Source organism: Rhea americana, unplaced genomic scaffold (genome assembly GCF_003343005.1).
Source record: "Rhea americana isolate MKP2758 unplaced genomic scaffold, rheAme1 scaffold_118, whole genome shotgun sequence".
Taxonomy (NCBI): domain Eukaryota; kingdom Metazoa; phylum Chordata; class Aves; order Rheiformes; family Rheidae; genus Rhea; species Rhea americana.
In genome coordinates, this window is record NW_028185239.1 from 881,502 (window position 1) to 895,753 (window position 14,252).

The following is a 14,252-nucleotide window of genomic DNA, read 5'->3' on the forward strand; positions in this document are numbered from 1 at the left end:
GACTAGTTCTCAGCTAAAATTACAAACATAGAGTAAGTTGTATTTCTGCATCAGACTTAACAACATCTATCTATCTATTCAATAAGCATAGTTGCCTTTCTATTTACATATCATCAGTGCAACTGATGTAAAGAAACAGTGTAATTTAAAGAGACACTGTAAAACTTGTTCGTAGAAATATATATGTCCCCCAGCCTATACAACTTACTCACTATTTATCATGACTATTGCTCAGAGAGCATTCACTACTGGTCCCAGTAACTGGCTAACTTGCATTATGTGTTAATTGCAGGCATGGGTTCACGCATCTGCTTCCTGACCAAATGTCTCCCAGAACACAAGCAGCTCTCCCTGTATTCCGATTCAAGCGTATAAATATTCACACTGGCATTCACAGATGGATATATGTTGGCAGGCGTATCTGTAACACTTTCCTTCCCAGGAACTGAAGCTTTCTAGGAAATAAATCTGTGACAACAGGGAAGAGGGATCATGCATTTGGTAAAACAACTGTAGGCGAATAGATACGTAGATAACATTTTTTAATGATATTTGCCCACCTTTAATCAGAGCCATTTCATCTAAAAGAAAAAAAAAAACCCATAGCAATATTTTCCCCTTAACATATACTTCTGCATCACATCTGTCACTTCGCAGGGTTTCCCACCAAGTAATTCTCAAACTATACAAAGAACAATCCTCAAACAAACCATAAAAACTAAACAAACAGAACAAATTAATTTATTGACATTTTAAAAGGCTGTAATGTCATAATAGGCCTGTGCTGATCATTTTAACATCATCATGCTGATGTTAAAAGAGAGGTGACCTTCTGTGGCCCCCAGCATGAAGCCTGGTTATTTGTAAGGGCTGTTAATTGTACTTCACACCATTGGTTCTTCCTTCATCTGTGTGTCAAACAGCCTTTGATGAAAGAGGTAATTAAACATTCCCAAAGCTATTTGCAGTTAGTATTGTGGTTTTAATGAAAATAAATAAGGCTGTAAAAAAACTCAGCTGCCTGATTTCCCCCACTCTCACCTTTTTCTCTTATTTCAAGTGAAAAGCAGAACTGAGAGAGGAGGATCTAGCTTCAGCTTTGCCCTTGAATACCAGGTAAAGTGTTCAGCATGAGCATTTTGAATTTATTTTGCACTCACAGCACACAAGCACACAGCTGTCATCCCCCTCAGACTGTGAAAGCAGACTAAGATTACAGCAGCAAATGTCCGCAACCTTGAGAATTATCACTGCTAATACAATGAGTAGCTTATTGGTGCGTAGGCGCAGAAAGCAAGTTAAACTGTTAGAGTGCAGTCCTTACAGCTAGTGTTGCATCTCCTGGAAGACTTGAGAAAACCTATTTTTAGAAGCTGTATGGCTTCAGGGTCAAAATCTGCTACTGAAAATCCTTTCCAACTAAGTGTCCTCTTCTCTTGCAAGTGCTTAGTGACTTTCCTGTTTTTCTTTTACGTAGGAAGGACTGAAAAGCAAAATGATAGCTGTATAAAACTATAACCAGACTTACAATACTGAGCACAGTGGTTAGTATATACTCTAAAACAAAGTGAAGTCTCAGCTCCCAAATAAGTCTATACTAGGTAAGAAGTTCTTGAGAGAAGCAGCTCTTGCAGTTGGTGTAGCAGAAATTCAAGTAAGCCTTTTTTCAAAGTGTCACGCCTCCTTTTCAGATCCATTTTGATGTGCTCAAGGTCAAAGAATGTTTTAAAAAAYGAAATCTTACCAAGTTAAAGTGCTCTTTTCTTCTGAGAGGAGGACAGTGAAGAAAGAGTGTGATACAAATTCATAGGGAGCACAGAGGTATAGTCACAGTGATCTTGATTTTCTCCAGATCTCAGCTCCTACTGTTATTTTGATTTTTGCTGACTAACAGCTTTATCTCCAGCTGTCACGAGGGCAGAGAATATCCTTAAAATATGAAATGAAATACATAACTACCTCTCTTCAAGTTTTCTCATAGACTTGTGTATTTAATGTGTCTCTTTAAGCCACAGATCCTGCCTGAGAGGATGGGGAGATGATAAGACAAGAATCTCCATTTCTATTAGAAATAGTTTGCTTTTATCATTTATGGTTGCAAGGAAAATAAGCTCACAAATGTGTGTCAGAAACTCTACAGGCTGAGAAACCTGGGGGCGGGGGCGGGTAAAGACTCCACAGTGTACTACTGTACATAATCCCAGAGAAGGGAGGAGGGATGTGTGACCTGGCTTTGAAGATCGTCTGCAAACAAAACCCTTCATGTCAGGTACTGCTGTTTCAGATGTTAAGGATGACACTTCAGATGGCAACACACCTTATGAAGCCRCTCTTGGACAGAAAGAAGAGGACTGGTCAGTGAGCAAGACTTACATCAGTCTATACCACTGCTTATATCATCCAAGGTACCTGTAGATCACTTAAGATGCTTCCGACTATCAAAGGTGGGTTCAGAAAACTAAAAATTAAGAACTGTAGATTTTTAATCCCATACTGCAGGGTTATAGCAAGGTGTAATTCATTCTCTTTGAAAAGGGAACTCAGCTTTCATAAACTTGGGGAGCCAATAAGGCAAAAGATTTCAAACAGATATTACAGAAAGAAGCACAAAGAATGTGGGAGAGACAAAGAAGAGACAGATGGCTGAAAAGGGCAATGATAGACTCTCTCTATACAGAGGTATTATTTGCTAGCAATAGCTTTATTAACGGCACTATCTTCAATCTCAGTTTGAACATAATAGAGCATTTTTGCTACAATTTCCAACTTTCTCTGTCAGAGCTGTATCAAGGGAAGTAACAGTGACTGGCATGCTAAATTTTAGTGTCACGCTGACATGGCTGGCATAGGATGAAACATCTATGCTTGAAGCACAGGGCCATGTTCACATCACCAGTTCCCAGCTGATGAAGCACCCTAGGAATGTGGGCAAGGCATCAGACTGACCCAAAGCATACAAGCTCTGCTGGGCTTGTTCACTCACATCCAGCAACAGCATTGCCAGAGCCACCAACTCCAAATGGGAGAAAAGGCAGCAGTGGCATCATGGTGGCCACGGAGCAAAGCATGGGGGAGAAGAGGAACCAAGCAGCAGTAGCTCTTCCAGACAGCAGAAGGAGGCATTGGCTAGAAGAGGGCAAACAGAAGAGCAGGAGGCCACAGCAGCAGCAACTGTGAGTATCACTCCAAAAACTTTGGGAATCAGCAGCCTATTCAWTTATTCCCTTAGTTGCTATCACTGATGGAGTTGAACCAAGGGTAGCAACAGTGTGAAGTTTAGGCAGAAGTTTCCCAGCCTAGACACAGGCTATGCTTCTATTATGTCCCTTTATAATGAAGTGTTTCACTGATGCCAAGACAGTTCAAAGAGCAGATACTCTGAAAACGCCTTTCTCAGCTGCATTTTTCAGTAAACTGCCTCACGAACAAGACTCTCTCACAATTAGTTACGTTGGCAGCCAGCACTACATTGCACCTAGTGAGACATATGCAGTAACTGAATGTGACGTGCCACCATAATGACAGATCAAACTAGGACATTTCAGAAGACAAAGTGTTTCAATACAAGAGGCTTCTTAAAAAGGCACTAAAGAATTTATGGAGAATGAAATGCAACTTCAGCGAGGGCAATGAAATTATCAGCTTCACCAAGAGCAAACACTGAGCCAAATGGCGGGATCATATAATCCGGTATTCCTGACAGACAGCCTTGTTGGGGAGTCTTAATACATTCATCTTCCTAATTGAAGCTGAACTGAACTGATTCAATCACATTAGTACTGTCAGACAAAAAACATTCATAGAGAAAATTTAAATACTTTTATAGAGTTTGAACTATGACAATTTTTTAAATTAAGAATAAATACTAAATGGAATTAGTAGGAGCTGGTAAAAGTTTTTTATGGAAACTTTCTTCTTTCTTTTCAGAATAGGTATATTTTTGCAAAGATGGTTGATTTCCTTTAAATATTTTCAAATTTTCATAAGAAAAGAAAAAAAGTCATGGGATTTTTTTTGGGGGGGAAGTGCTTTCCAAAGACTCATTCCTCTTCCTTCCAAAGAATACTATGTGTGTTTTTAGTGTAAGTTAACAAAGAGTGTATGGCTTAAATACAATAATTCTCCATACCCTCTCCTCCAACGTATTTCAGGTTGCGGTATTAGTAAAAATATTAGGAGTCTGATCCAGTGGTGGCTGACTTAACTTTAATGAGAGCTGAAAGCACTYGGCTCTTTGTGGAAACGACTCAATGCCTCACAGTATAAATCCTTAAGAGGTAAGGAGGAGCAATGCCTTTATTCTAGCTTGCTACCTGCAGACAGGGGGATGTATTGCTAGTACAGCTGGGTAAATGTTCATTTTCTGCACAAGGAGCAATGCCTTTAAGGAAGGTCTGGCACTTGCATCTGGGCAGTTTTTATTATGCAACACTGGTCATCAAAAACTCAACCACCAAATGAAGCAAACTCCTGCCATACTCCTTGGCTCTGTGCTGGCCAACACAGCCCATGCTTCTGGCATATGTAAATGCTCTCCTGCAACCCAGCAGAAACAACTTCAGTTCCTTCCTTGCAGAATACTTTCCATGAAACTCTGAGAAAGTCACATAAGGTCAGAATTTTAAAAGTATTTAAATATTTGCAATTTCAACATTTAAAAAAAAATCAGATTGAGTTTGTACATACTGACCTCTTGAGAAGAGATAATGCTTGGCTAGTAACACAAGGAATAACAAAATGTGCGACCAAGAGAAATGTATACATATTGCAAGGTATTTAAGTAGTACGTAACAGGGGCTGTAAGAATCACAAATAGGTTCTGTTGTGTAGTTCACATCCTCACTATAGAACAACTCTATCATTTTCCCTGAAGAATTATCTTTTAAATRTGTAAATATCCTTATCTGATTCCTACAGATTTGCACCCTACTGTCACAGGTTCCTTCTCCCCTGCTGTGATAACYAGAGCCCCACATCAATAACCATGTCCCCCACATCAAACCCACAAGCAAGAAATGCCTTGTGCTGTGGCTTATCTGCAGATACACACATACATCAGTATACACGTGCCAATTAACTAGTTGGCTCATGCAGCTGTCAAGTTTTTTTTTCTCCTCTCCCTCAGTATGGGCAGCATTTGGACTGCTTTCCTCTTCCCAAATGCCAGTTTATAAGTACTTAATTACCTTTAAGATAATTTCAAATTTGGCTGAAATGGGGACAGAAGGATCTACATTTATAAGAGAGAGACAAAACAACTGCATGAGCTTCACTTTCTTAGGGAAGCAGACTACAAACACTRTGGGCCTAAATCATCTAACAAGGAACTGTAGATGGTACCCCTTGGTATGCCTGATCTATAAATACACTGCATTACATTTTGCAAGCTATGGAGACCGGAAAAGAGGAAACCTACCAGCCCATCCAAGCCCATATGAACAGGAGACCAAGGAGTGCTATCTTCCAGCTTCTGAAATGTCTTACCAAAATCTGGCCCTTCAATATGCACCAATATGACAGTACAGCCAGCAGTTCTACTAGAATAAGTAAGTTTTAATTGCACACAACAACTCTTAGAGACCAGAGGCTCCATTTTCTATCTCAGTGTCACAGGTGCTTCCAAACAYCCTAGATATTAACTCAGCAAGGAGATGTATGTACACTGCAAGTGCACAGCTTCTCCTCTCCCACACRGCAGAGAGTGCATGGTGCTAACATGAGGGAATAGGGACAGAAGATAAAGGAAAATGGTCTGCTTCTGCCTCTTCTAGGTCACTCACTGTTGCCCTTAAAAGTACTGACAGACCAAACCCAGTACTTGTGCTGATGGCAAACAGAAGGTATCAAGAGATTACATGCAAAAAGGAGAACATTGGGAGTATGCCAGTAATAGGCAGCTCCTCGTTAGTATAGTGGTAAGTATCCCCGCCTGTCACGCGGGAGACCGGGGTTCGATTCCCCGACGGGGAGGCTGTGATGCCAGTTTTTGGGGGTTAAGTTTAGCTCAGTTGGTTAGAGCATGCTGCTAATGATGCCAAGGTTGYGGATTCAATCCCCATATGGGCCACTTGCTTGAGGGTTGGACTAGATGATCTCCAGAGGTCCCTTCCAATCTTACCAAATCTACGATTCTATGATAATACCTACTCAGAACAAGAATCTCTAGGCACAGAAGATAGGTGAAGTGTAAGGCGTTATGTCCTTCTTCCACTAGGAAAATCTCAGGTTTGAAAATAGCCAGATTTTGAGCTGGCATAGGATTTCTCTAATTCACAGGAAGGAATGTTTCTGCTCTCACAGAAACATGAAACTGGGCATTAGATGAATTCCTCCTTTCTCTTCTACTTTCTTTGCTGCATTGTCCTTTCTTAGAGGGCAAAGCATCCAGTATATCTACCAAAGTCTCCTCAGCGCCCAACTGGAGCCTGAGCTCATACAGACCTTCTGTATAGTGATACCCTCCACTKAAGTCGGGGATGCTGCTCTCAACCCTCTAGTGCGTGAGGCTCCTGCCAAGGTCGCTCAGCCCTTTGCAGGAGGCTGTCAGCAGCTTCCACAACATCACTTCTATTCCAGGCTGACAACAAAAAATCCAACTGCTCAGGCACAGCTGCAGYAGCAGGGCCCCTTTTACTGAACTGGCCTCTGATACACCAAAGCCCTGCTGAGCCTGTGGAAATCAGGTTCACAATAGCAGCTGCAGCCATTAGCTCGCTCTTTTGTGATTTCCAGCATTATTATGCTGTTTACGAACTTAGTTATAAATGACCAGACCATAGGCTGGGAGAGATGAGACTTAGTGAGAAAGCACATGTACACACTCATACACAAAAAGTGACAAACCCCAGCGGCAAGGTTGTGCTAATAGCTTGTTATTAAGTGACATGAAATCACTGCCAAGACAATACAGAGCGCCTAACACTCCAGCAGCCCTTTGACTGAGACAACACAGAGAAYCAGAAAAAGCCCCTTTCACTTCATCCCACACTGTGATTACATGCACACAGGACACAAAAACCTTAAACAAAACAATTAGCTTTCTGAAGGAAAAGTTGCACCCAATTTGCTTTGTATGTATGATGTACAGGTAGCAAAGCACTCTTCTCACAGAGAGAAAAGGTTGAYGTACGCTTTGGAAAAGTTTTTCCTTTAAATTGGAGTTTCTCAGTGCAGCTCTTGGAAGCAGCTGTTCTTTATCCGCTTCCCTCTCACATGCAAAATAGCCTCATACTTTTAGCCTAAGACTTTACCAGCTTATGTCCAATACAGCTTACTACTTCAGACACAGAATTGTATGTATGTGGCATCTATCTGTCTGTATCTACCTGTATGCAGAGCCAGTGCAGGTGTGGAAGCAGCTTGTGTGGCAACATGTTTGTGAAAGGGAGAAGCAMATGGCAGACACACTATGTTGCTTTGCTTGGAGCCCACTCGCGGTTAGTATTGCTCTTGAGCTGATTCCACACAGCTGTCTCTATAACASCCTCTCCAGAGCTCCTACACACACACACAGGGCTGCTTAGCACATGTGCAGCCCCATCTCTGCACCACTCTCCTGCTCCAGGACTTGAGCTGCCTCTGTGCATTTGTGCCTGTAAACCTTTCCAGACGGGTATGCACTGAATAGTACAAAGACACTGTAGCTGGTTTACATAAACCCTTCTTGATCCAGAAACAGGAATATCAAAGGTTTCATAGTCAGGATATCCTCATTCCCCACTGCCTTATTTGATGATGATTAGGCAATAGACATACATATGCCATTAATCTATGCGTATCGATGCTAACAGCAGAATGGGAGAGATGTACGTGTTGTTGTCAGAGGAACTGTGTTAACTTACATCACCTAAGGATTAGTACGCAAGGGAATACCCTAGAGCAGGGGTGGAAAGGATGATTCTAGTCACAACCATTTTTTCCTGGTTGAACAAAAGTACAATTTCTGATTTYGTAAAGCCAGTAAGCAACTGACCCACTTACAGCCCCCTGTTTACAAGAGTTTTACACTGTAAGCTATAGAGGGGGAGGGAGTCCAGCATACATCACGCTTARCTCTACAGCTGCTAATTGTCTTGCATGACTCTTTATTTATATAAATAATTTACTTGGTGCCTCATGCCAAGAAGACACCTGAGCCCTTCATAATCTGCTAATGAAACGTTGACTTAAATGATCCACATCCAGTATATGGGCACCATCGCTCTTTTCCTGCCCCCTCCATCTCCCCAAAAGTCCCTTAGCCATCTGCACGGAAGGACAGATGAAACGATCAGTGGTTAACAATGGCCAAGCCCAGCATGGAGCGACTTAYGAAGTCGCTAGCTGAAGCTGAAGCCAGCTCCTGCGGGATGCGACGGGATTCCTCAGGGAGAGCGCTCTGCAGATGAGGTCTCACTACGGAGACTTACTTTCACTGGCCCAACAGAAGAGCACRTCTCTGCTAAAGGCAGCTGAATTATTTGTAGCCGAACAGTCGATCTAGCCAACTAAGATGCTTTCTGTGTTTGAAATGTAAAATGTCTCAGATCACATTTGTGAATGGAACCATCACTCAGATCGTTTCAGCTGACAACAAATCCACTCCAATTTATGAACCACTTGGCATTTTTTCCTGATGCTTCAGTGCTTAGCCAAGAAAATAACCTCAATTATGTACTTTCTGTAATGGATAAACCTAAGCCTCAATAAAACTCTCAGCTTTGAAAGTTTTCAGAACATTAGACTGATATCTAACCTTGTAAAAGGTGCGTAGTTAGGCCAGGCTCTTTTTAATCCATTATGGCTAACAGATGGCTTTGACTGATGCATTTGTATCTGCTCACAGTACCAGGAGAGGGACTGTAAGCTTTGAATACAAATGGAGAGATTTTATTCCTGTCAGGAATATGACAGCTGTTTCATACTCGCTACCCAACATAAAATTTTAAAGAAAAACTATGAAATTTAAATACTGAAAATTTGTCAAAATGTAGTTTGACTTTCTGAAAAGTACATATTATTTGCCAGCATACATTCCAACAACTTTATATCATTATCTAGGTCAATATGGGAGGAACGGTGTTTTAGATTTCATAGCATACTGATACCTATTAGTGAGACATTTGTGCTATGTTATACTTTAGTATCACAGATCTCTCAGATACTAAATGCTACTACCAAATTCTCTGAGGGCCCAGTTCCTCAGCTGTGTCCATCAGTAACTATTCCTCACTTATTTTGTCCCACAGAGATCTGTCCATTTAATTTCATGGATAAAAGTTTGCAAGATGAAGGTAAATTATTAGAGTGATGACAACAGGCACATGGAGAGATCAGAATATTAAAAAAAAACAGTTCAAGTTGAACATAATGACAAATAAATGTATATTGCTGCTTCAATACAAGTATGCACTCCTATTGCCAATCCTCTCTGTTCTACATGTAAACAATTTAGTCTCCAGGACAATCAGTGAAGAAATGTTCACCAGCATAACATATATGCACAGCACAACATGGCTGCAAATGCATCACATGCTAAGATACTATATGCCAATATTTCAGCCTTAAGCAGGTTCTTATGTCCAAAACCTACTGGTATTGGTAACCTTTCTGCCCTGCATATTTGTCAGAAAGCTCTATATTAAGATATTTAAAGGCTCCTGTAAAAATGAGTTAATATCAGGAATGCAGGAAAATGTAAACAGCTTCCCTGGTCAGTCTAAGCAGATACTGCTTTCTCTTTTGTAAATACTAAGTGTGTATATAAAAGAAGAAAAACTATTAAAAAAAAAGACAGGAAGGAAGGAATAAGGGGTACTACCTGATGGTGGACAATCCATAAAACAGTACCTTCACTTTYATGCATTTATACAGATGAACACCAAATGCCTGCTCTTACATTATTCTTGGCAGTATTCTGTTGCTTCAATTTCTCCATCAGTCTTTAGTCACATCACAAAGACAAATACCTTTTGCATTTGCTACTGTTTCTTCTTCACCATATCCTGTACTTGCCAACTACCTCACAGTTTGTTGGCAAATGCTAGCTATGTCCAAGCAAGTCAGACAGGTCCATTTCCTGGGAGATGGTGTCTCAGAAAAGGTCCTGTCCTGCATTTCCTGAACGTTTTATTGCTCCATCACATTTGTGTTGCCTGCCCCATTAGGCAGATAAGGTGATTCAGCTCTCTGTGTGTAGGTAGGAACAGGTTTCCTCCCAGAAATTCTTTCATCTTGTCTTACTACACTGTTCTCCTAAATGCGAATGCTGCCTTCAGATAGCTCCTCAGTATACTGACTTTTCTAGATATGATTCAAGATCTGCCATTAGCTTTAATCACGTTAGAGCCAGATTTCCAGTTCCTGATCAGAGCTTCAAGCAGCAATGAAAAAGAATAAACCCGACCCAGATTCCTATCAGGGATCAATTTTATTATGATCAAAGAAAGAAAGTTCATTAGCTCTCATAATTCTAATATATAGGTAATTCCACACCTGATAATCATGTCTTCAACATTATGTACGGCTCAGCCTTTATGCTCTATGATACGTAACTGAGCTAATATTATGACACGCACTCCTTCATTCAAATGCAATTATGTGACCTCTGATATCACACAATAAAAATAATGTTGGTCACTGTTTTTTCATCTCTACAGCTGAAATATATGGGAGGTGCCATTTCAGCTAGCAGTATGCCTAACTCTTTCTTCCTCCTCTTTCACCAACAGGAGGWGAAGATCGCTGTTCTCAGTGAGGCCTAGACCACAAGCTTACATCTGCATGTGGGCATGCCTCTAGAAAACACATTGGCAAAAAAATCAGTATTGGTTTAGCAGACAGAAGTGTATAGTAGTGGTGCAGCTGATTCCATACAGTGTGTACCAATAAACACTGCTTCAGAGTCTCCATGTGGTTTGGTGTCTTCAGAGCATGTGTGACAAGCCATTAATACCCAAAYTGCAGAAAGAAGAAACAAAAATGGCAAACTTCCTGATGGGACAGTGTGTGTCAATTGTTAGTGACAGTGAAATCTGCAGAAGAAAATTCAGGAAAAATCTGCTTTGAAAAGCAGATCCTCAGCCTAAAAACACAATCACAGAATGGAGAGTTCAGATTTCAAAGCTTAGAACTCAATGTCCCAGAGATGCTGCACCCAGAGATTCCTCCAGATCTGGAACAAAATGGGAGTAGGAGAAGGATAGGATCGCACTGTTGTGTGTGGCAGGAATGCAAATATTTTTGTGTTGAAGCCTCCATATGGTCTAGAATAAGACTCCCTATAATATTGATAAATCTATCAAATCACTCTATAAGCTAAAAAAGTCAGCTGCCCCTGACAGCCCTGGGCAGCTGAACTAATACCTGATATTAAACATTAATATCCCAAGAGTATAAAGAGGTTAAGACATGCGGGTATCTTTTCAATTCCAGTTTTCAAAAAAGAACTGTTTCTGACTTGGCAGTCATGAGTTATAACTCCTCAGTCATAAAGGAAAACCCAGTCCATTACATTTTCTCTATGAGCCAGGCAGACCCCTGTATATTGTTTTTCACTTGAACATTTTGATTGATGATCAGACTCATTTCAATTTATAGCTTCTTCCTCCTCTCCTAACAAAGCTCTAAAACTAGCGTTAAGGCTAAAAAGCATGACAAATCACACCTGCTTCTTATTATTTGGTAAATGACTCTCATGTTATTGCTTTTCTACAGAGCCATCATCTTTCACTGCTTTTGCATCCAGCAAGCACCAGTAGTTCCCTCAACCATACATCTACTGCATCAGCCAGCTACAGCCCTTATTAGTTTGTCATCTCTCCAACATGCAATATGCTAGTCATTTTTTTCTTACAAGTGCCTAATGACCCAGCATCTGTTTTATTAGTAGCTTTATTAAGAACAATGTTTCCCTCAGAATAAGGCAGATTTAGGAGACTCTGCTGAACAGCTGACTAAAGAGCCAAAGCCATGGGGATGCAGAATCTTGAAACACATGAGGAAAAAGCCTCTGAAGCCTCTGTCACCACCCACCACTGTGGAACACTACCCTCCTGGAGGCTATGAAGCTGCATGCTGTAGGACAACAAGGTAGAGGAGAAGGTTTGTGACCATGGTTCAGCAGATCAGTGACTGGCCAAGGTATGAAGAAACAAGATTTTCTCTTTTCAGCCTGCCATTAGCTTGCTTTGTAGCCCCAAAGCCACTTAGCCTGTATGTTTTAGCCTGCTCTCTCCATAAAACAAATAGAGCAGTACCTTTGTGAAGTCCTTTGGGTAGAAAACACAAGACAGGTTTTGTCTAGCAGCCATGCAAGTTATTGGGAGCCCTCTCTTCTGACCTCCTCATGAATTAATTTGGACTCTGTGGAGTGCAAGGTCATTGGTCTTTGCAAAGATTTTCACTGAGGTATCAGCCAAATGTGGCTTACATGAAAGAGTCTTTTTGCTGTGGCTACTCTACAAATACAGCAGTGATCAGATCTTCACAGAGAGCCTGAGGAAAGTTCAATGTGCACACTTCTTCCATGAATTTTTATTGTTTCCAGAGGTTCTCAGAAATTTATCATGATTAATGTTGCTCTCTCATGTATCTCACTGTCATCCTCTTCGGTGTGTTCAGGGAGCAAAAGTACTTTTAACTTAAACATGGAGGACTCAGTCATCCATCCCATTACTCACTCCTGAATTCACTTCATTTCACCTATTTTCCACTCCTAAAATTAACTTTCTTCATTCTAAACCATTCCTCCCTCAGGCATAACCCTTTGCAGGAGCAGTACAAAGGATTCCTGGTTAGCAGGAATTTTTCCTCACGATGGTACTAATGAAGGTGGGCAGAGTGATTAATTTATCTCCCTCTTGATATATTAGCTCACATCAACTCCAAGAAACATTCTGTCACTCAGATTAACATTAACACTACAGTTACCAACTCTTCAAAGCTTTAATTAGATCAGATATGATACAGACATGTCACAGGGATGTCTTTTTATCTATCTGACTCAAGGAAAGTGAAAATCAGGTGTGGGAGGTTTACTTTCTTCCCCTCTATTTAGTCTCGCCTCTCAGATTCTCTCACATGCTTTCAGACAACCAGGGGTTATGCTGTGACAACTGGGAACACATGTGTTTCTCAGATCCTCTTTAAATTGGCAACGTGAACATTATTTGTCCCAGCACATCCCTTGATCTCAGAATGAAGTAACATTAGAATGGTCACAGTATGAAGAGTGCCACAAATGATCTACAGGTCTTCACAGCTCTACCCAATGGGACAGCTGCTGTTCTCTTTAAAAGGGAATACATTTTCCACTTTAGGGTGGCAGGAGGTTTATGAGTAAGTAAAAATGTAAAAAAGATACATCCATGTTTTCTCCTAGCCTAAACATCCTGCTGTATTATTACCTATGTTTCAAACATCTGGTTTTAGACCATTAAACTCCCAATGCACATATAGTTGGGGGTGATGTATACTGGCAAGGGGGAAAAAATAGCAGAAATAAAAYTCCCATAAACACCTTCTGGGCCTGATTTAGAGAGGGTAGAGTTCATGTGGAGAACACTGGCTAGAAAAGCTGCTCCTTCCACTAGGTAGGGATACAAGGCCAAATAAGATGAAGATACAGGTTACAGGCTTCAAAACAGAGGCAGGTACAAAATGGCATGTTTGTGTGGGTGCAGGACAGGGATTCTGGAAAAAAAAAACCCTCACAAATAAATAAATATTTCTCCTTTCTAGACATGTACCATCCCTGTATCCTGCCAGCCCTTCCCCTTTCCCTTCTGCCATTTGGTTATCTTTCAAAGAGCAGTGCTGATCAAAAAACGTATCCTGCTCCCCTGCTATTTGTTATAGCCCTCTGCTGGGGCTCAAAGTTTCTGTCACAGATGCTCCCTGTTCAGCTGGGAGAGCTGTTTCACAAGAGCTCTCCCTAATCCACCTCAGAAAAAAACAGCAGAATGGCTTAAAAAGTTAATTTGGTGGTTTGAACAAACTTGGCTAATTTTCCCTAATGTGTGTTTTAGGGAGTGCTCACACTAATCACCGGGCTAGAGGCAGTAATTCCTCATCTTGTGGATAACAACGAGAAACCTTAGGCAAAAACCATCTTCATTGAGCTGAGCTGGAACTGAAAGGAGATATATTTTTACAACTATTGTCTTAAAGCAGAGATAAGGTTTAACATCTTTGAGATGTTTAACAGACCACAGTCAACTACCTAACACGTTCCAACATGAAAACTTCAAATCACATCTGTAACAAGTACAAAA

The 14,252-nt window shown here is 40.9% G+C and overlaps 1 long non-coding RNA gene and 1 other non-coding gene across 2 annotated transcripts in view; one reads left to right on the forward strand and one right to left on the reverse strand.

The window, feature by feature from the left end:
* LOC146600698 (uncharacterized) overlaps positions 1 to 14,252 on the reverse strand; it is a 152,868-nt gene that overhangs the window by 45,892 nt on the left and 92,724 nt on the right. The gene's annotated exons all lie outside the window — the stretch shown is intronic.
* On the forward strand, positions 5,899 to 5,970 carry TRNAD-GUC (transfer RNA aspartic acid (anticodon GUC)). The gene has a single exon. It is a non-coding gene; the product is annotated as a tRNA-Asp (tRNA).